The 23172-nt window shown below is 35.8% G+C and overlaps 1 pseudogene; it reads left to right on the forward strand.

Annotated features, from left to right (window-relative positions):
• Window positions 1-13965: 13965 nt before the first annotated feature.
• LOC118976045 (band 4.1-like protein 2) lies at window positions 13966-14933 on the forward strand (annotated as a pseudogene).
• Window positions 14934-23172: the final 8239 nt, after the last annotated feature.

Raw genomic sequence — 23172 nt, forward strand, 5'->3', positions numbered from 1 at the left:
CTATCTTACTTCCCAGTTGTTCCTATTGGCTTATCTGCACATGAATGTGCGACCAGCTGGCCCACCAGCCACCACATTGCCACACAGCCTCTCTGCCCTGGCTGCCCATCTCCACCCCTCCTACTAGCCTGGGTGAATATTTCTTCTTTAACTCTTTGACCATCAGACTTCCATACAGTTTGATTTTCTTGCACTTCTGGTTGATTTTTGTTTTTAAAATTGTTGTCCTTCTTTTCATTGTGTGACGAAGCAAAGCATATCTACTTCTGCCTCTATCTTGGCTGGAAGTTATTTACATGATAGTTTCTAAACCAGTCTTTAGTGGAGAAATCAAAATTACAATGATTAGCTTAGACAGAGTAGAACACCAGAGATGCAGTCAGGTTTTTCCTACTCATGTGTCTTTGTGGAAGTGGGAGGCTCTGTGAATTGAATTACATGAGAGAAAGTGAGGATAGAATATATATTGGATCAGCAACCCAATATATTAGTGTCCATTTTATCTTAGTAGTAGAAAAAACAATATAGATTTGAAATTTTTAATATTTTAGAAATGTTTTTTGAGTAAAAAAATCTTCAAAATTATTAGGAAGTTCAATATTAGGGAACATCTGTGTACTCTAGTAAAATCAAACAGGCAGTACATATAGAAGCAGACATTAAACACCTTTTTATTTTTTACTTATGATGCATATTAAATATCGTGGCTTAAATAAATTAAATGATGGTAAAATATTGATGAGCAAAGCAGAGCATGAATGTAATGTGCATTACCATGCAATTTATTTTTAATTTTACTTTTTGCCCCTTAGATACATAAAAGAAATGCAATACAATTTTTATATTTGTAAGTTAGCACATTCGTTGTTCACTTTTTTACTATTTATTTTATGATGATGTTCTATATACTTGTGTAACATGATTGCATTTGATGTCAAATGTGTCTAAGGAAAACAGTTCATGAAATATATTCAAATGCAAGTATGGATATTTTTGCTATAAAAATACAACATAATTGAAGATAATTTTTTCCTAATTTTTAAAGGATCAACAATTGCATAGGCACCTATAATTTAATTATACTTGACAAATAACTTATTTTTCCATCAAATTTAATGAAGTTTTGAAAAATCAAATAGGTCACCTGAAAAATACATTATATCTCTATAGTTCTCTGATTCTTGCTTCTTTTACTAAACAAAGGGTGCTAATTATTTCGGAAAGCATAAAGTTTAGACACAGGTACTTGATCCCAGCTAAATCTAGTAGTTTATCTCTAGCCCAAATCCATTAAGGTCTATTGAGTGTCTTCCAAAACTACCAGGTATTCAATTTTATTCCCCTGAAATTCGAAGTAGTCACACTCTTCTGGGAGGATGATAATGGACATTTAGTTTTATTAAGAATAGGTTTTATGGTGGCTAATCTTGTTTTATATTGTCCTCCACTTTGTTTTGACAAATATGAATTTGAATGGAATCCAGTGCAGCCGGGGGGATGTCTGTGATCATGAGGGTAGTAGGGTGGGATGTGCTATCAGTGCTGTGTAAATGAAGCCGAAAGCCAGACTTTGGCAAAAACAGCTGGAAAACAACATGTTTGTCTCTGGTGAAAAACATCCACGCCAACTCATCCTGTGAGGCATATTGGAGTTTTCAGCACTGAGGCTTGAAAATACTTGTAGTGACACAGTCACAGCTCTAATGTTGATAGTTTATAGGACTAGGATAATGTCATAGCAGAGATTTGCTTCAAAATACACACCATTTTGCACCCAAGATGTTGCACTTAAGGTTAACACTGCTAGCAAATCAAAGCACACAATTCGCCAGAACACTCTTCATGTGTATGTACTGTTTTATATAAATCCACAAAGCATGGTTTCTGAAAGTAATTTTATCTTTTTGCAGTTGTTTGAGGTAAACTTAGCTGCTTTGAACCCCACACAAATATGAAACATGACAGAAACTTTCAGATCTATTTCCAAAATTCCTGTGATGGTAAAAATTGTGCCAAGCATAATCCCTGGTGGGTACATGCTATATATATATTTTGAAGAGAAGAAAAAAATCTCCATTTAAGTAAACTTTAACACAAAATGACAGGAAAAACCCATCAAGAACCAAAAGGAAGTGAGATACATGAGGATGCTACCATAACAGTGAAAATATGTTTATACAGAGTTTAAAATGAATGCAGTCAGATTTCAGGGCTGCTATAGATTGGTGAGAATAGATAAATGCATGAAAGGATAAAAAATAAGAATAAAATATCAAGTGAAAATTTAAATGTACATTAAAAGAAGTTATGATATTTTAAAAATCATCTTCATTGTATTTATTTTTAAAACCTAAGGTGTGCTTCAAAAAATTTAGCATAAGATAGAGCAACTGGAGAATTAGTTGAAATGCTTATCTCTTGTGTTGTGATATTTTCTCATCTATTCCAACCCAATGGGTCTGAGTTTGACAGAAAATCTACATTTTTAACAAGCACACTGGTTATTCTAACGTAGGGTGTATGCAGACCTGTTTCAAGACTGAGAAACAATGGTCTGTGTATAGGACTTAGGGAGAAATAATTGGATTTTTCATGTATTGGAAGTTGGCAAAAAATACCACTTACAAGAGAGCATTTAAAATAAGGTTCTATCTATATTATAAATGGAATAGTCATGCCCTACTATACTCATATGTTGAAGCTTCCTTGTTCTTGTATTTCAGTGGATACATGGATGAAGATGACAACAACTGAGTGCCTGAGGGTGATATTAGACATGGAAAAATAATGATAATTCTCTAGTGAAGCCATATACTTTGGGATATAGGTTTTTTGAGTAAGTGAAAAGAACTACATCCAGGCTAGGGATATTTCATCCATTTCAGAACTTTACAATGCTTAATATGATTAGAAATAAGATCACAGTGTAGTCAGGTATGAACAATGTCTTCATGACTCGCAAATGTCCCAGTACAAAATAGTGTGATCTGTGATTGCTGACCTGAGCACTGTGGACCCAAAATGGGGGCAAGCTTTTAGGTATTTCCAAAAATTAGGCTAAAAAAATGAGTCCTTAAATCATTTATAGGATTTATACTTCATATTAAGAATAGAAATTTGGGGGTGAAAACATACTAATTATTTTACATTTTTAAATACATTTTTCATGTGGGAAAATGGCATATTTTTGTCTTTGGCCTCAATTCAATTAACAATATTTATTAAATGTCTATTATGTGTAAACTTGCAGCTATAGATAATACAAAAACAATTTCAGACTATCTCATGAAGTAGATAGACTCAAATGCTATGAACTATGATAAAAATTAGACTGGGAAGTATATTTTAATGACAGGAGTAAAAACAGCACCTAAAGAGCTCAGAAAAGCATTCTTCACTTGAAGTGACTCTACTAAATGGAAAAGTGATAAAAAATGTCGGAGGAGGTAATCTGGTATAGGAGGCCTGTCGCAGAAAAGTTCAGCCATTCTAAAATAATGAGAATAGTTTGTTTGACATGGATATAAAGTGGCAGTCAGAGAGGGTGGACTGGAATGCACATGGATGAATAATGATGACTTCACTGTACTGGTCACTGGGGGGCAGTAGATGCCCTTGAGTGAGCATATGTGTTTTGTGGCCATCACATTCAAAATGACTGAGCAAGTAGAGTAAAGAATCTGCATCAAATTTTATCCTCAATTTGAACATTCTTCTGTGGAAACAATTCAGATGATTAAGAAGGCCACAGCTATGGGGAACTGGTGATTGGCAGCTTCATCACAACAATGCACCTGCTCATGCATCATACCTTGTACAAAGCTTTTTAGTGAAACATCAAATCACCCAGGTGACTCAGCCCATCTACAGCCTAGATTTGGCACCCAGCAACTTCTGGCTTTCGCAAAAATTAAAATCACCTTTGAAAGGGTAGAGATTTCAGCAGAAGCAGAAATCAAGTAAAAAAATCCCATTTGATATAGCAAAAACAAAAATAAAATATCTGGGAATAAACCTAACCAAGGAGGTAGAAGACCTGTATGCAGAAAACTACACAACACTGAAGAAAGAAATCAAGGAAGACACAAATAAATGGAAATATATACCGTGTTCATGGATTGGAAGAATTAACATCATCAAAATGTCCATACTACCCAAAGCAATTTACAGATTCAATGCAATACCTATTAAAGTACCAATGGCATATTTCACAGACATAGAACAAACACTTCAAAAATTTATGTGGAACCATAAAAGACCCCGAATAGCAGCTGCAATTTTGAGAAAGAAGAACAAAGTAGGAGGGATCACAATACCTGATATCGAACTGTATTACAAGGCCACTGCAATCAAAACAGGCTGGTACTGGCATAAAAACAGGCACATAGACCAATGGAATAGAGCAGAGAGCCCCAAAATAAACTCAAATCTACAGTCAATACAGTCAATTAATATTCAACAAAGGGGGCAGTGACATAAAATTAAGTAAAGATAGCCTCTTCAACAAGTGGTGTTGGAAGAACTGGACAGCTACATGCAAAAAAATGAAACTTGAGCACCAACTTACACCATACACCAAAATAAATTCAAGGTGGATAAAAGACTTAAATATAAGCTGTGAAACCATTAAAACCCTAGAGGAGAACATTGGCAGGAAAATCTCAGATATTCCACACAGCAAGATTTTTACTGATATGTCCCCTAGAGCAAGGAATATAAAGGAAAGAATAAACAAATGAGATCTCATCAAAACAAAAAGCTTCTGCATGGCTAAAGAAAAAAGTATCAAAATAAAAAGAGAAGCAACTGTTTGGGAAAACATATTTGCCAATGATACCTCAGACAAAGATTTAATCTCCAGCCCTGGCTGGTGTAGCTCAGTGGATTGAGTGCGGGTCTGCAAACCAGAGGATCGCGGTTGGATTCCCAATCAGGGCACATGCCTGGGCTGCAGGCCTGTTACCTGCAGGCCAACTCCCAGCAGGGGACGCACGAAAGGCAACTATACATTGATGTTTCTCTCCCTCTCTCCTTCCCCTCTAAAGATAAATAAATAAATAAAATATTTTTAAAAAAAGATTTAATCTCCAAAACATACAAAAAACTCACACGACTACACTCAAAGAAGATGAGCAACTCAATTAAAAAATGGGCAAAGGACTTGAACAGACACTTCTTCAAGGCAGACATACAGGGGATCCAGAGGCACATGAAAAGATGCTCGATATCGCTAGCTATCAGACAGATGCAAATTAAAACCACAATGAGATCCCACTTTCCACCAGTCAGAATGGCTATCACAAACAGAGAAACAAACAACAAGTGCTGGAGAGGTTGTGTGGAAAAGGGGACCTTAGTTCACTGTTGGTGGGAATGTAGACTGGTACAACCACTATGGAAAACAGTATGGAATTTTCTAAGAAAACTAAAAATGGACGTGCCTTTTGACCCAGCAATTCCACTGTTAGGGGTATATCCTAAGAACCCTGAAACACCAATCCAAAAGAACCTATGCACCCCGATGTTCATAGCAGCACAATTCACGATAGCCAAGAGTTGAAAGCAACCTAGATGCCCATCGGTAAATTACTGGGTCAAAAAAATATGGGACATTTACACAATGGAATTCTATGCTGCAGAAAGGAAGAAGGAGCTCCTACCCTTTGCAACAGCATGGATGGAATGGGAAAGCATTATGCTGAGCAAAATAAGCCAGGCAGTGAAAGACAAATACCATATGATGTCACTGTTAACAGGAATCTAAAAAATAAAACAAAAAGGCCAGCAAAATATGACCAAGACATTAAAATACAGAACAGGCTGACAGGGACCAGAGGGGAGAGAATCACAGGGGAAAAGGGGATGGACTCACATGAACAAGTATAAAGGACACATGGACAATAACTAAGGTTGGGGGGAAAATGGGAGGGAGGTGGGAGCACTGGTGGGGAGCAGGGCTGGGAATATAAGACAGAAAACTGTACTTTAACAATAATTAAATAAAAAAAGAAAGAAAGATTAAATGAAAGGGTAGAGACTTCAGACCATTGATGAGATTCAAGAAAATACAACATGACAGCTAATGGTGATTGGGAGAGCTGTGTGAGGTCCCTAAGTGCCTACTTTCAAGGAAACTGAGGTGTCATTGTGCTATGTACAATGTTTCCTGTATTTTGCATCTTTTTAAATAAATGTCTCTATTTTTCATATTACATGGATGGATAGTTCTGGACAGAACTTGCATTGTTGAAATCTTTAAATTTTAAGTGCATTATTCATTTCAACATTGTTAGAGAACAAATATTTGTATATACATAAATCTTCCAGAGTTCTTTTTTCTTTTTTGTTCAATATTATGTTTTCCAGATCCATCCATGTTGTTGCAAATGATGAAATTTTCTTCCTTTTCATGGCCAAGTAGTATTCCATTGTGTAAATATATCACAACTTTTTTATCCACTCATCTATTGATGGACACCTGGGCTGATTCCAAATCTTGGCTACTATAAATAACATTGCAATGAACATAGGGATGCATATATTCTTTTGAATTAGTGTTTCTGGCTTCTTTAGATAAATTACCAGAAGTGGGATGCCTGAGTCAAAAGATGGTTCCATTTTTAATTTTCTAATGAAACTTCATACTACTTTCCACAGTGGCAGCACTAGTCTGCATCTCTACCAGCCTTTCAAAAAGATTCCCCTTTCTCCATATCTTTGCCAACACTTGTTTGTGAATTTATTGATGATAGTCATTCTGACAGGTGTGAAGTGATATCTCATTGTCGTTTTAATTTTAATATCTCTGATGATTAGTGACATGAAACATATTTTTGTATGTCTACTGGCCATCTGTATGTCCTTTTTGGAGAAGTGTTTATTCATGTTTTTTTCACAATTTTTAAATTATATTGTTTAATTTTTTGGTGTTGAGTTTTATAAGTTCTTCATTCATTGTATCCACAAATATGTTCTCCCATTTAGTGGTTTGTCTTTTTATTTTGTTGATTCTTTTTTTTTTTTTGCTGTGCAAAAACTTTTTAGTTTTCCCTGACTAGTTTAGCTCAATTGCGTGGGTGTCATCCTGTGAAGCAAAAGGTTGCTGGTTCAATTCTGAGTCAGGGCACATGCGTGGGTTGCAAACCCAGTCCCTGTTTGGGACACTGCAAGAGGCAATTGATCAATGTTTCTCTCTCACATCATTATTTCTCCCCCTCTCTTTCTCTCTCCTTTCCACAGTCTCTAATACATAAGTAAGTAAGTAAGAAAATAAATAAATAAATCTTTAAAATATTTTTTAGTTGATGTAGTATATTTTATTTTTCTTTTGTTTCCTTTGCCCAAGATAGTATTTCAGATAATGTATTCTTACAAAAAATGTCCAAGATTTTAATGCCTGTTTTCTTCTAGGATTTCTATGGTTTCAATCTAACATTGAGGTCTTGAATCCATTTTGAGTTTATTTTTGTGTGTGGTTTATCAGTGTGCTGATTGTGGGGGTGGTGGGGGACAGATGTAGGTGGAGATCAAAGAGGGTATAGGGGGAATATATGGTGATAAGAAAAATATATTCCACAAAAATATATTCCACCTGCTCAAACCCCAATTATGTTTTAAGTATGATTTAAACAGTTTGTTATAAAAGTAGTAGAGAATAGTATAAAAATAAACAAATAATTATTTAAAAATCTTACTATTGGGAACTCTAGCTTTAGCTCTAATATGAAGAGCTTGGAAATTCTCACTCTTCAATTTTACAACAAGAAAAAAGTGAAAAAACTGAACATTAGGACCAATACGAGAAATGAGGTTACTAGGCAATCTGCCACCCCAAAATCTGAGGAGATAGACACATTCAGATGAATAGAGTTAGAGATATGTATAAAGAGAAAACACAATCTGTTTCTGCTTACCTGGATCAGAATTTATTATAACCATAAATTGTTTGAAATTTTATGTGATAATTTTGGTGAAATGGTAGAAGCTGAGTGTGCATTTGTGTAAGAGTGAGAAGTTCTGAGAAGCTGATGTCTTAAGAGGGTCTGCACACTTTCATGAGCTTTTCTCCTAGGAGACATTTTTTTCTTGTGGTGATCTCAGACAAAGCCTCTCATGGCTCTAGCAGGGGAAATAGAAGACTAACAAATAATTTTTTCTAAAAAAGATCTATTTCCCAAGTAAAAAGACTTTACCAAACTCAGTTCTAACAACTTATCCCAGTTGGAGAAAATAGATCCCTCCTCACTCAGTCCCCCTTTTTTCCTATCCATCTTTAGGGGGAATTGGTCAACAAGGGGAAGTAGTCCATGGAAATAGGATTGGTAATTCTGGAGCCAAGGAAGAGAGTAAGGGGCAAAGAAGAAAATGTCATACAACTAGAGAAACACTACTAATGGTCCCATCACTGAGACACAAGCCACCACAGTTTAATTGGAAAGTTATGGAAAGCTCCACAGGACCACACCAACAGGGATCTGATATGATAATAATGGATTATATCTTAAAGAGGTGAAAGGCATAAACTTTATTTAAGGAGCAGTTCTTAGGTGATCTCAAAGATAATATGGGAGATGAAATTGAGGACACTAGAGAAACTTGAAGCATCCAGTAAAATTGAAACTTTTCTCACTCCTAGCAAGATTAACATGAGTCTTCACACTAGAGAACTATTTAACTCACATCTTATTACCTGATAAACTTGTCTAGCTTTAAACAAAAAATTTATGACATGTGAAAAAGTAAGAAGAAGCTCAAACTGAAGAAACAAAAATGTTTATCAGAATCAGGCTCGGACATTACACAGATGTTGGAGTTATTAGGCAAAGAATTTAAGGGAGCTATCATTCATGTGTTAAGTGCTATACTGGAAAAAGTAAACAACATGCAAGTATAGGAGGCATAAACTGAGGGAAGGACACTCTAAAAAAGAATTCACCCCTGGCTGGCATAGGTCAGTGGATTGAGTGTGGGCCTGCGAACCAGGCGATTGTGGTTCGATTCCCAGTCAGGGCACATGCCTGGGTTGCAGGCCAGTTCCCGCACACACACACACACACACACACACACACACACACACACACACACATCTCATAATGTTTGAGGAAATTTATGATTTTGTGTTGGGCCACATTTATAGCCTTCCTCAGCCTCATGCAGCCTGTGGGCTGCAGGTTGGACACCCCACAGTATAGAGAAACAAGGATAAAGATTATTATTTTTTTTCATCAGAAACCACATAGAAGAGTATAAAGTGGACCCAAATAACACTATTGTGATTAACAGAGGGAAAGGGGTTGAGGAAGGTACGGTAAAGGGAGGATAGATGGTGATGTAAGGAGGCTTGACATGGGGTGGTAAACATACAATAAAATATGCAGATGGTGTACTATAGAATTGTACAGTGGGCACTTATACAATTTTATTAACCAAGATCAGTCTGATAAACTCAATCAAATTTTAAAAAAATCTAAAAAAGAAAAAGAACAGAATGGACTAAGATATTCAATGTGTTGAAATAATAATGCCATGAACCTAGAATTATATATTCAATAAGACATCCTTCAAAAGTGAAAGAGACAAACATAAACTAAGGAAATTTATTCCCACCAGACTTGCCCTGCTGAATTATTTATTTATTTATTTATTTAAATATATGTTATTGATTATGCCATTATAGTTGTCCCATTTCCCCCTTCACTCCCCTCCACCCTGCACACCCCTCCCCCACCATTCCTCCCCTTTTATTCATGTCCATGTGTCACAAGTTCTTTAGATTCTGTATTTCCCATAGTATTCCTGCCTTCCCCCTGTCTATTTTCTACCTACCATCTATGCTGCTTATTTTCTGTACCTTCTCCCCCCTTCTCCTCCTCCCACTCCCCTGTTGCTAACCCTCCACGTGTTCTTCATTTCTATAGTTCTGCTCCTGATCTAGCTGTCCTCTTGATTTGCTTTTGTTTTAGGTATGGTTGTTAATAACTGTGAGTTTGCTGTCCTTTCACTGTTCATATTTTTCATCTTCTTTTTTCTAGATAAGTCCCTTTAACATTTCACATAATAAGGGCTTGGTGATGATGAACTCCTTGAATTTGACCTTATCTGAGAAGCACTTTATCTGCCCTTTCATTCTAAATGAAAGCTTTGCTGGATAGAGCAATCGTGGGTGTAGGTCTTTGGATTTCATGACTTGGAACACTTCTTTCCAGCCCCTTCTTGCCTGTAAGGTCTCTTTTGAGAAATCCACTGACGGGCTGATGGGAACTCCTTTGTAGGTAACTGTCCCTTATCTCTTGCTGCTTCTAGGATTCTCTCCTTCATTTTAATCTTGGCTAATGTAATTATGATGTACCTTGATGTGTTCCTTCTTGGGTCCAACTTCTTTGGGACTCTCTGAGCTTCCTGGATTTCCTGGAAGTCTATTTCCTTTGCCAGACTGGGGAAGTTCTTCTTTATTATTTGTTCAAATAAGTTTTCCACTCTTGGCTGTTCCTCTTCCCCTTCTGGTACCCCTATAACTTGGATGTTGGAACATTTAAAGATGTTCTGAAGGTTCCTAAGCCTCTCCTCATTTATTAAAATTTTTGTTTTTTCATTCTTTTCTGTTTGGTTGTTTCTTTCTTCCTTCTGGTCCACTCCCTTGATTTGAGTTCCAGTTTCCTTTTCATCACTATTGGTTTCCTGTGCATTTCCCTTCATTTCAATCAGTTTAGCCTTCATATGTTCCTCTAATTTGTGGCTAAAATCAACCAATTCCGTGAGCATCCTGATCAACAGTGTTTTGAACTGTGCATCTGAAAGTTTGGCTATTTCTTGGTCACTTAGAATTATAGGCTCTGGGGCTTTGAGCTGTTCTTGAATCATAATGTTTGGTCTGTTTGCACCTGTTATGTGGGTGGAGCCTTAGGTGTTCGCCAAGGCGGGGAGACCCAGTCGCTGGGTTGTGACACTGTATGTGGGGGCAGGGACAGAGAGAGAAAAAAATGGCGCTTTGCTCTGCTTCGCTGTCTCTCAGATTTTTGTCCCCTCTGCCGCTTCCCACAAGCAAATTGGGCTCCTCTCATGCTGGTTCCTGGATGTGTGGGCCCATGTACTCTCCAGGACCCTGTGGATCTCTCCAATGAACTCTCTTTGGGCCTGGGAGTCTTTCTTGGCCCCTCGAACCGGAGAAAGTCTTTCCAGTTGGTGCTTTCAGGCTCTACTTCCCATTGCTGGGGCCCTAGCCTGAGCGGTCTGTCTCACTGTTCACTCCTTCTCTTGGTTTATCTGAGCGAGAATGTCTGACCACAGTCAGCCAGCTGCCCTGCGCCCTCACTGGGTCCGCCGGTCGCCAGCCCCTGTCTGGTATCCACCAACCACTTCCACCTCCACTCCTGGGTAGGTTGGACCAAAAGATCTTTCCAGCCCGACTCCCTTCGCCGCTGACCATGCCCCTCTCACCAGTCTGGCTGAATGGTTTGTTGTTGTCGGACTTCCATACAGTTCAATTTTCACTGTTTTGGCTGCATTTTTGTTTCTAAAACTTTGCTGTCTTTAAATTTAGTTGTGGGAGGGGGCACAGTATTTCCACCTACGCCTCCATCTTGGCTGTCCACTTCTGGGGGAAAGTGCCCTGCTGAATTATTTAAAAATATCTTCCAGCATAAGAAAATAATATAGGTCAGGAACTCAGAACCACACAGATAAAGGAGGAGCATCAGTAAAGGAATAAATGAAGGTAAAGTTTTCATTTTTCTCATTCTTAATTTTTTACAGTTCTATATTCTTTTCTTTCTTATTGTTGACATTATTACAGATGTCCCTCATTCCCTCAACCTGCCCCACTCAAAAATACAGGTTCTTATTTAAAGAAAAGTAGTTACCATTTTTAAATGATTATGCATGTGGGTATGGGTATGAAGAACTGAAATAAGTGGGCAGCAGTGCCACAGGGGCCAGAGAGAGGAGCTGAACATTCTCTGTTACATGCACCTCTGCTACCCATATAGAGGTATAGTCTATTTGAAAGTTGACTTAAGTTAGTCTAAAATGTGTATTCTAAACTCTAGGATAAACTCTAGAGAATAGTAAAGAAGTATAATTGATTTGCTAAGAGAGAATGTGAAATCATATAAATTGCTGTTTTTAAATTGGAGAAGGTAGGAGAGGTGAGTTAAAGAGATGAAGAATAAATTCAGTGCATAGAAAACAGTTACAGACATGACAAATAGTAATCCAACTTTATGGTAATATTTTTTTCACTTCTATATTAGACATTTAACTCAATTTCTCTTTTTGTTTTTTTGTGATTAATGAATTTAAGGTTGTAAATCTCCATGTGAGGACAACTTAACTTCAATATGTACATGAAAATATGATGTATTTTTAATATTATTCTGATCTAAGTTAATTTTTAAATTATTTAAATTAAAATGTTTTAATCCCTTTTTTATTCATCAAACATTCATAATACATAAATTTTCTAAATATATATTTTTATGATATCTATGCTAATGATTTCTAACTAAATTACCCTGTGGTCTAAAACACAGAAAGTATGATAATTTTTAAAAATTTGTTGTAACTTTCTTTTGCCTTAGAATATAGTTAATGTACATAAAATGTCCATGTCTACTTAAAAAACGTGTATTTTCTAATTGTTAGCTATAGAGTTCAATCTATACCCATTGGATCATGTGAATATTTTCATAATTTTTCCTTCCTGACACATCAACTGAGAAGTTTTTGAAATAATTCATTTATTAATTATACCACAGCAGAAATACAATTTTATTCTGAATTATTTATGATTACATGTTGTTTTTAGTTTATTGTTTATTTAGATAATTCCAAGCTCTATAAGTCAGTTATACATCCTCACTTCCCATATGTCTTACAGAATCCCCCATAATTTATTTTTTTGTTGTTGGGATACTTTCTCTAAAAATACTTTTTAAAAATTTCTTTGTGTGGTAAGCTTTTGCGATCTTAAAAATTATTTTTCTTCAAGTCATACAAAGATAGTACGATTGTTTTGTTACATCATGAATTGCTTTGAGAATGCTGATATCAATCTCATCCACGATCTTTTTGGTGTTATGCTATTCCTTTCAATATACTTGATTTTTAGAATTATTCCATCTTTGCTCCTATTAAACTTTATGATTATGTATTTATTGTTTATCTTTCATATATTATCATGTATATTTATATTTTGTCTTCTCTATCCTTTTTGTTATTCAGTAAACCCTTCAAATCTTAATGGTTTTGAAATTTTTAAATCTGGGAAAACTTTACCATTAGTGCTTCAAATATTTCCTCTTTTATAAAAAATTTTCCCTTTGGACTGCTAGTGTATAGCTACTGATACATATTTTTAACTTTCATAGCTCTCCACTTTGTGCTTTTATGTTTTCTTTTAAAATTCCTTTTTGATGAATTTTGAGATAGATTTTTGAGTAAATCTTCCAAATCATTATTTTGTTCATTATTTTGTATTTAGTTGTACTCAATTTGTTAAACTCTTATGTTGAGTGATTTAACTTTTTCAAATGTATTTTAAAGTATAGTTTATTCATAATATTACATTAATTTTAGGTGTATAGCATAGTGGTTCTGATTCAACATGTATATGCAAAGTGATTGAGTGATTTATTTCAACAGCCACATTTTCACTCATAGAATCATTGTGCCACTTAAGGATTTGTATTCAGTAATATCTGATAGGAACCTCATGATAGTGGTTTAACCAAGACAATTTTATCACATACAATAGGTCCAGAATAGGTTGTCCAGGGATTGAGTGGTGGGTTTATGTTGCTGGCCATGACTCAGGCTCCTTCTCTTTTTTCTACTCAGCTCTTACTGTCACATGATTTTTAGCTTCATGTTTAATCTCAGTATCTTCTCCAGCACTTCATCTCTATCCCAGACAAAAACAGGAGATGGCAAAAAGGCAAAAAATCACTATTTTTAAACAGCTTTTAGTAGATGGTTCGTTCAATAATTTCTGCTTTTCATATAAGACTCTTGAGTGTAGTGGAGGCAAAGAAGCAGGAGGAGGGTGGGGAAGATAGATGAAAGAGTAATCATGGAAGAAAAGAACAGAAAGGGTATATGACCTGGGAATTGTCCTGGGGAGATTCATAAAGTAGAGCCTATGATGCAGAAAGACTCCAGCTCCCTGTCTTCTGAGAGCATCAATGGCATCAGTGAGAGAAAAGAGGAAGATGCAAGAGATGAGTTCCACCACCACATGACTGAGGGCACATAAAGGAAGAAAAGGAAAAGCATGAAGCAGAGATAGAGGAAGAACCCAACCATCCATTCCAGGTAATAGAGGAGGAGGAACCAATGCCAGAAGCCAGACTAGGTACATGAGCAGGTACCAGTGTAGGCACAGTAGAAATAGTGACCCAAGAAAATGCATTTTCCTCAGAGATATCAGCAGAGAAGACTGCACCAGAAGGTGTTATTAAGTAAGATGTGAGCAAAGACACAGAGGAAAAGCAACAAAGTTAACAAAGAGGTGTCACATGTTGACATTAATGTTTTGCCACAAACTTTTGTTCAGAGCCACCTGTGGTAAAGACAGAGATGGTGACAATTTGTGATGCCTCACAAAGGACAGAAATTTCCACCCTAAAAGTCCTTACTGTTGAAACTAAGGCCAAAACCATCCTATATAAACCCCCACAGATTGATTGCAAGACAGCTGGTGGCTCAGGCATATTACTGACTGCACAACCCATCACATCTGATTCCGTGTCAACAATAAAAATAGCATACATCACGTGGACTGTAAAAGGTGGAATATCTAAAACAAGAATTGAGAAACACATTGTGATCCCAAGACATGCAGATATTGATCACGACTAGGAGCTGGCTCAGACATCAGAGAGGCCAGAGAGCAGCACACCCAGCACGCTGGTGATGAGAATGGTTGGGAAAGGGGATGAGCAAATTTAAAAAAACATTTTCTTTAAGAAACATTTTTTATTGTATTTTTCCACTGCCAGCTAGCCACCTAATACAACCCCCAGCCCCTGCAATCATCACACTGTTTCAGGTCCATGAGTTCTCTCTCCTTTTTGCTCAATCTCTCTCCCTCTGACTCCTCTCCCTGCCATAGCTGCCATCCTGCTCACTGAGTTTGTCTCTATTTTGCTTGTTAGTTCCATTTGTTTATTAATTTCCACATATGAGTGAGATCATGTGCTATTTATCTTTTTTCTGGTTGGCTTATTTCACTTCGCATAATGTTCTCTAGGCCCATCCATGATACTGCAAAGGGTAAAAAAAAAATTTTTTTAATGGCTGAGTAGTGATCCATTGTATAAATGTTCCATATTTATTTTATCCACTCAACTATTTCTTTCTTTTTTAAAATATATTTTATTGATTATGCTTTTACAGTTGTCCCAATTTTTCTCCCTTTGCTTCCCTCCACCTTATACCCCATTCCCTCTAGCAATCCCCCCTTAGTTTATGTTCATAGGTTACATATATAAGTTTTTTGGCTACTGCAATTCCTATATTGTTCTTAACATCCTGTCTGTTCTGTATGTACCAATATGTACTACTTATCCCTGCACCTTTTCCCCTATTCTCTCCATTCTTCCTCCCAACTGACAACTCTCCAAATGATCTCCATATCTATGATTCTGATTCTGCTTGTTTGCTTAGTTTTTTTTTAGATTCAATTGTTGATAGTTGTGAATTTATTGTCATTTTTAATGTTCATAGTTTAGTTTTGATTGTTCTCTATTTCTTAAATAACACCCTTTAACATTTCATATAATAATGGCCTGGTGTTGATGAATTCCTTTAGCTTTACCATTTTGGGGAAACATTTTATTTACTCCTCAATTATAAATTATGGCTTTGTTGGATACAATGATCTTGCTTTTCATCACTTTGAATACTTCTTGCCAGTTCCTTCTAGCCTGCAAAGTTACTTTTGAAAAATCAGCTGACAGTCTCATGGGAATGCTTTTGTAGGTAAGTATCTGCCTTTCTCTTGCTGCTTCTAAGGTTCTCTCTTTATCTTTAACTTTTGACATTTGAATAATGATGTCTTGGTGTGGTCCTCTTTGGATCCAACTTATTTGGGAACTCTCTGTGCTTCCTAGACTCACATGTCTATTTCTTCACCAAATTAGGGAAGTTTTTTTCATTATTTTTTCAAATATATTTCCAAATTTCACTTTCTCTTCTCCTATCAGCACCCCTATGATTCAAATTTGTTATGTTTGAAGTTTTCCCAGAGGCTCCAAATTCTATCCTCATTTTTCAAATTCTTTTTTCTTCTTGATGTACTCATTGAATGTTTTATTCTTCCTTATCTTCCAAATTACTGAGTTGCTTTTCAGTTTCATCCACTCCACTGTTGATTCTGTGTGAATTTTTCTTTACTTCACTTTGTGTAAACTTAATATCTGCCTGGGTCTCTTTTATGTCATTGAAGTACCCTCTGAGTTTCATAAGCACCTTAATAATAACTAATGTTTTGATCTGACACATTGCTTATATCCATTTTGTATCCATTTTGTGTAGTTCTTTTTTCTGGAGTTCTTTTCTGTCCTTTCATGTGGGCCATATTTCTTCGTCTCCTCAGTTTGGCAGCCTCTGTTTCTGTATGTTAGGTAGAGCTGCTTTGACTCACTGTCTTAGTAGCACGGGCTATCATAGAAAAGCTCATTGTAAGTTGGATGGGTTCTGAGCCTTAGTTAATTGCCAGGGCAGGGCAACCTGTGTGAATCAGGTTGATGGAGTCTCGAACATGGTGTTGATACCCTGTTTTTCTTTGTGGGGGAGGTTTCAGAAATGGGACAATAGCTACTGTTTGGCTTGTGGATTTTGTCCAGGAGGAATCTGCCCACTGGCACTCACCCTGATGCCAGACACTTTAGTTTCTTTTCATATGCCACTGGTGCCCTTCCAACTGCTGCCCTGGTGGTAGAGTCCAAAGAGTGAGTTTGTGTAAGTCCAAAGTCCATTGTGGGTACTTTAAGAGGAGATGCCTGAGAATCTCAGTTTCTTCTGCCACCTCAACCTTCAATTGTCTGCATAGCCAGAAGATGTGGGGACTTATCTTCCTGGCACTGGAACCCCGGACTGAGTGGTCTGGTGTGGGGCACAGATCCCTCACCCCGAAGATATTCCTCCCTATTTTTGTCTATGTCACATGGGTGTGGGACTGTCTGTTTCACCTCTCTTGTCCCTGTGTCTCTGCCCCTCATATGCATCTGGATAAATTTGACTTCTTTAATTCCTTGATTGTCAGACTTGCATACAGCTTGATTTTCTGACTTTCTGGGTGATAGTTGTTTTATAGTTTAGTTGTAATATTTGCTGTGGTTGTGCAAGCTATGTTTACTTATGCTTCCATCTTCACTGGAAGTTACCCACTCATCTATTCATGGACACTTGGGCTACTTCCATATCTGGCAATTGCAAATAATGCTGCAATGAATATAGGGGTGCCTATTTCTTTGAAATTAGTGTTTTGGGTTTCTTCAGATAAATTCCCAGCAATAGGATTTCTGGGTATAAAGGCAAATCTATTTTTAATTTTTTGAGGCAACTCCATATTGTTTTCCACATGGTTACACCAATCTACATGCTCACCAACAGTACAAAAGAGTTCCCTTTCTCCACATCCCCTCCAGCAGTTGTTGTTTGTTGATATATTGACGATATTTATTCTGACAGGTGTGAGGTGATATCTTCCTGTAGTTTTAATTTCCTGTGGTTTTAATCCACATTTCTCTGTGGATTAGTTACATTATACATATTTTCATATGTCTATTGGCCATCTGTATGTCCTCTCTGGAGATGTGTCTATTCAGTTGATGCCCAATTTTAATTAGGTTGTTTGGGGGTTTTTTTGGTGTTGAGTTTTGTAAGTTTTTATAAACTTTCAAATCAGAATGGTATTGGCATAGAAACAAACACATAGATCAATGAAACAGTATAGAGAGCCTAGAAATAAACTCACAACTTTATAGTCAATTAATATTCATCAGTGAAGCAAGCATATGCTAGAAGCTAAAGATAGGTTATCCAATAAATGGTGTTGGGAAAATTGGACAGATACATGCAGAAAAATGAAGCTAGACCACCTTCTTATACCACACACAATAATAAAATCAAAATATGTTAAAAACTTTAATATTAGACTCCAGACCACAAAAATTCTAGAAGAATACAAAGGCAGTAAAATCTCCGACATTCTTTGTAACAATATTTTTACTGACATATCTCCTATGGAAGAGAAACAAAAGAAAATAAGCATATGATACTATATCAAACTAAGATGTTTTTGCACACAAAGGAAACCATCAAGAAAATAAAGACACAACCCACAGAATGGGAAAACATATTTGTCGATATACATGGTAAGGGATTAATATCCAAAAAATAACTTATTAAACAACATTCAACTTTATGAACCTTAAGAATTTTGACTATTTCAAGTCTTTATGCCACACCACTACTCCAGTGAATTTGTACTATGATTGGTAAGAAAGATCAGAATTAAAGGGCCAACACCAAAACATACCTCAACAGCTCTGGTTTACACTGCCCTCTTACATTTTAGTATAGTATTTCGCTTTGTTTTATAACCACTACTAAATACTCTTGCTTCTTCCTTTTCTTTTTTTTAATCAGTTTTTTTTTTGTGGCTTGTTTACTTTGTGCAGATCTACCCACTTTTTATGACTCATTTTGATCCAGTGATCGTGAACAAAGTCAGCCCCTCTGGTGAGGTGCTGTTCAATTGAACAGTTGCTATTGTGTGGAGAGGAAACTTTGTGACTAATTTATATAGTGGTTTTCCTTCTTCCAGAGTCTTCCCATTGAATTCTAGTTTAATTACAGGAAATATTCACAGAGCTTTCTGATAGCAATAAATGTACTTTATGAGGAAATATTCATATGAATTAAAGCCTTTCTTACATCTCAAAAATTTTCTGTTTGAGAAATTCATTGGGGATATATTTTATACTGAAACCTTTTGACCTTCCAGTTCTATGACTTTTTACTCTTGATAGAAAGTCAGAGAATCTCCAGACTGGAGAATTAGGAGGCAGTTCTCTGACCACAAACAGTGTTTAGAGACCCTACCGCCCCACAGAACAGAGATTCTCAGTCACAAGTTTTTTGTCAGCATTCCAGAACCAGGAGGGAGGAGAAAGAGAAATTGACTACTTCTTCTCTACTTAAATATGCAAGTAGTCAAAAACCTTAGTGCTTTCTTTCTTAATATGTCCAGACTTCAATACTTTCTATTATTTGAATGGTTGTGTAGAACACTTGTTTTGTATTACATGTCTTTGTCTACATGTAAAACTTACCTTTTGTAATTATGCAGGTCTATCTCTTTCAGACAGTTTGATGATACACACAGGTTTGAGGACCCTGGGGAGAGGAGTTGGTAGGAGCTCTGGTGGATTTTTGGTGGTTATAAGAAGGCGAGACCATTTAAAGCTGACACCAGATACCTGATAGGGGCTTGTTGACGCTATGGAACATTGTCCCTTTGCTTGTAGCCTTGTGTATAGTTATGATGCCAGATTAGATTTATAGCAGCTTCAAGTTGTATTAAATAACATTTTGCTTTTTGTAATACTTTTATAAAATACAGTTAATTTATTCTAAAAAATAATAATAAAAATTCCTGCTTATGTTTTACAAGTATTGCTCACTACTGTATCACATACAGTTTCAAGGGATGATGAGAAATATAGCTTGCTGGGTGACACAGGGCCTCTTGAAAAAAAAAGGAAACTTAATTTTTAAGTAAAAAATGAAAATGGAAAGTAATAGCTAAATGACAATATCTTTACTAATGTTTGTAAAAATATGGTCTGGGACTTGAATTTTTGGTTCTAAATATTCTTTATTTTTATCCAGCTCAAAACTGTTTTTTTATGATTTAATCTTTATGGTATTCTTATTAGATTTAGTCCTCTTACACTCCCCTCTTCCCAGCAATCACCACACTATTGTCCATTTCCATGAATCCTTTTTCCTTAAAAGTTTTTAATATGTCCTTATATTTTCCTCTGCCTTCCTGCTATTAAATAATCCTTGAATTTTCTGAATTTATCTTCTATATCTTTTAATTAATCTTTCTTACCATGTTTTTCTCTCTTTACATTATATTTTTGAGAATCCTATAATTCAATCATGTATATTCATTCAGTCTTAAATTCTGTTTACTTAAATATTCTATTAATAACATTAATAATTTTTTGTTAATTTCCAAAAACTTTTTTCTTGTTCTGTGATTATTTTTTGTTCATGAGAATATGATATTGTTTTACAAACATAATAGTTTATAGAAGATTTCTGATGATACTAATTCATAATTTTAAATTATTTTATGATTTATATATTAATTCTTTCCACCAGGGTTTATTTTTTTGCTATTTTTTTGCAAGATCAGTATTGTGCATCTTATTCATGCTGATATTCTTCTAATGCTTGGTTATTCTTGGTTACTACTTATATTCATATTTTATTTATAACTAATGAAACACACTTATTAGTTTTGAAAAATAAATGGCAATTATTATAACATTAACAGTCACTATTCCCCTGCATTATAGAAGGGATTATAGTCAGTGTGCCAGATTCAACCTCCTTTGGGAGATACCCAACTTCCTTACACCTCACTTTTCTCTGGCTTATCTCATCTGTCTTATATAATATACCTGCCTGATATAGGAAGTTTTTTTCTGCATTTAGCCTGAACCTAAATAGTACTTCTAACTTCTTTAAAAAGTCCAACACTTCTTTATTATTTTAATTGATTAACCTATAGCAGCTTTGATGGGGGCCATTCTGTTTCCAAAACCTGTCTTCTATGATCATGGGTTTTTCTCTAGCTTTTTGGTGGTTTGTTCTCTCATAGGTCAAGGGTTGGTGAATTTTTGTACAAACTTGCACTTTATCTTTCATAGATTTCTCAGTGTCTCACTGACGCTGCTAACTGCTTCAGTTATCCAGTGCCACTGCAGATGCGTTTTTCTTCTGGACATGTCTTTTCTTATGTAAGTGAGCTTTAGAAAAGGTGGAAAGATATATCTAGGTGTCTGGCCAGTTATCCAGTTTTTAGGTAACAAAAAATCACATGATAGAGAAAAAGGTCATATTGTGCCATAAGAGGAGTTTGGAAGATGGTGGTAATACACTATGATGAGAAAATCATCCTTGAAGTTGTGTCAACAATCCGTCATGGTTTGCCTGGGATGCTCACCATTTTAACACTGAAATTCCCACATTCTGTGAATACTTTCAGTCCCAGGCAGACTTGAGAGGTTGGTCACCATACCAGAGGATGAATTTTTCAGAACCAATACACATGGGAAGAAAAGCTTAGCTCTTAATTGTGCATGGAGAATAAGGGACATGCTGGAAACGCAGTTTGGAGTCAGAATGAGGGTTGTTAAGTGTTGAGTACTTAGTAATTTATTTTACAGGCTAAAATGTTAGCATAGTAAACATTAACATTTGATATTATATTTCTGATGGGTCACAATTTTTTAAAGAACATCATAAAAACATGTAATGTTATCAAGTCCCTTTCAAGATAACTGATCCCTGGTAGGTTACCAGGGAAGAGTGGTCTTTGAACTATGGTTGTGATTTTTATCCTGGGATGATTATATCCTAAAGGGGGGAAAAAGGCTTTGTTTTAGTTGAGGCTGCTATAACAAAAACATCACAGACTAGAGTGGGTTAAAAATAAAAAATGTTTTCCCTCTCACAACTATAGAGGCTAGGAAGTCCAAGATCAAGGCACCAGCAGATCTGGTGTCTTATGAGGACCCTCTTCTCAGTTTGGAGACAGCCATCCTCATATTGTAATTTCACATGTAAAATATGTGTGAAGAAGACAAGAAAAGAAAGGGAGAATGAGGGACAGAGTAGAAACAAGTACTCCTAATTATAAAGGCACTAGTTTCATTCATGAAGTCCTTACATCAGGACCTCATCTAAACCTAACTACCTCCCAAAGACCTCACATTCTATAGCATCATATTGGGGTTAGGAGTTCAGCATATGAATTTGAGAACAAACATTCAGCCCATAGCATGGTATTAATAACAATATAAAAGCAAATAAAAATGATGCTAACTGGAAAGCCAAATCATTCACTGAGAATCATTCAATTCTTGAGGGTATAGTTCATAAAAGGCTTATCTTTCTTAGGGAGCAGGTTCATTCAGCAAACCAGATAACAAATCAAAAGGTATTTGATTCATACATATTTATTTTTATTAAAGTTTAAAAACACAAAATACCATACTTATTGGAGATATAATTATGTATTATTAGGAGAAGATTAAAAATATACCTTTACATGCTTGGACCTGATAGTTTACTCTTCTCCACTACATGTATGCTATTAGCCATATAATGCAAATTTATTTTTTTAATCAAACTTATCCTGTAGTTATTACTCAACTCACAATATTCATTATAAAACTGTCTGTTGACCCTCAACCTCTGATTTCCATATTTTTATCACATTGTGACAACTGAATGACACTTTGACAATATCCAATAGCTCAACATTCAATAATAGCCAATCTGTGTTTGCCTCTGAGAATGCATATGGTTTGTTAATTTCCTGCATATTGATTTCTGTCACATGTTCTAAAGGTGTTCTTTTAAACCTTGCTGTTCTTATCTTTTTCTAATTGTCTACTATGTCTGTTTGACTTTAAAGGAAAGACTATCCATTTTTCAAAACTACCTTAAAAGCATAATTTTGAAACTAAATTTTAAAAGATGTGATATTTATTTAATCAAGTGACCAAAAACAAATCTATTTGAGCCACCTTGAGTTGAAACAACAAATAACTTGGTAGATTTGAACTCTGATATTATTCAGTGCATATTCAAAATAGTAAGTAGTTCTTATAGATTTGTGGGTAAAGGCAAGCTAAAACATGATGAATTAATCTTATTTTAAATTTTCAATATCTTTAGTCTTCATAGCACTTACAACAAACTATTGTGTGTGAAATTGTAAGTTGTCTTACTATAACTTCTAGCTATAACATAAGATTGACACAGACACTGGCCTGCAGTGTCCACGGTGTCATGGATGAGAAATAAGACGTTCACATGGACAACCAAGTTCTGTGGAGGAAAAGGGAGAGTACAGCTACTCTCTCCAGG

The sequence above is a fragment of the Sturnira hondurensis genome, unplaced genomic scaffold, assembly GCF_014824575.4.
Source record: "Sturnira hondurensis isolate 20B ecotype Veracruz unplaced genomic scaffold, ASM1482457v3 Scaffold0000256, whole genome shotgun sequence".
NCBI lineage: Eukaryota > Metazoa > Chordata > Mammalia > Chiroptera > Phyllostomidae > Sturnira > Sturnira hondurensis.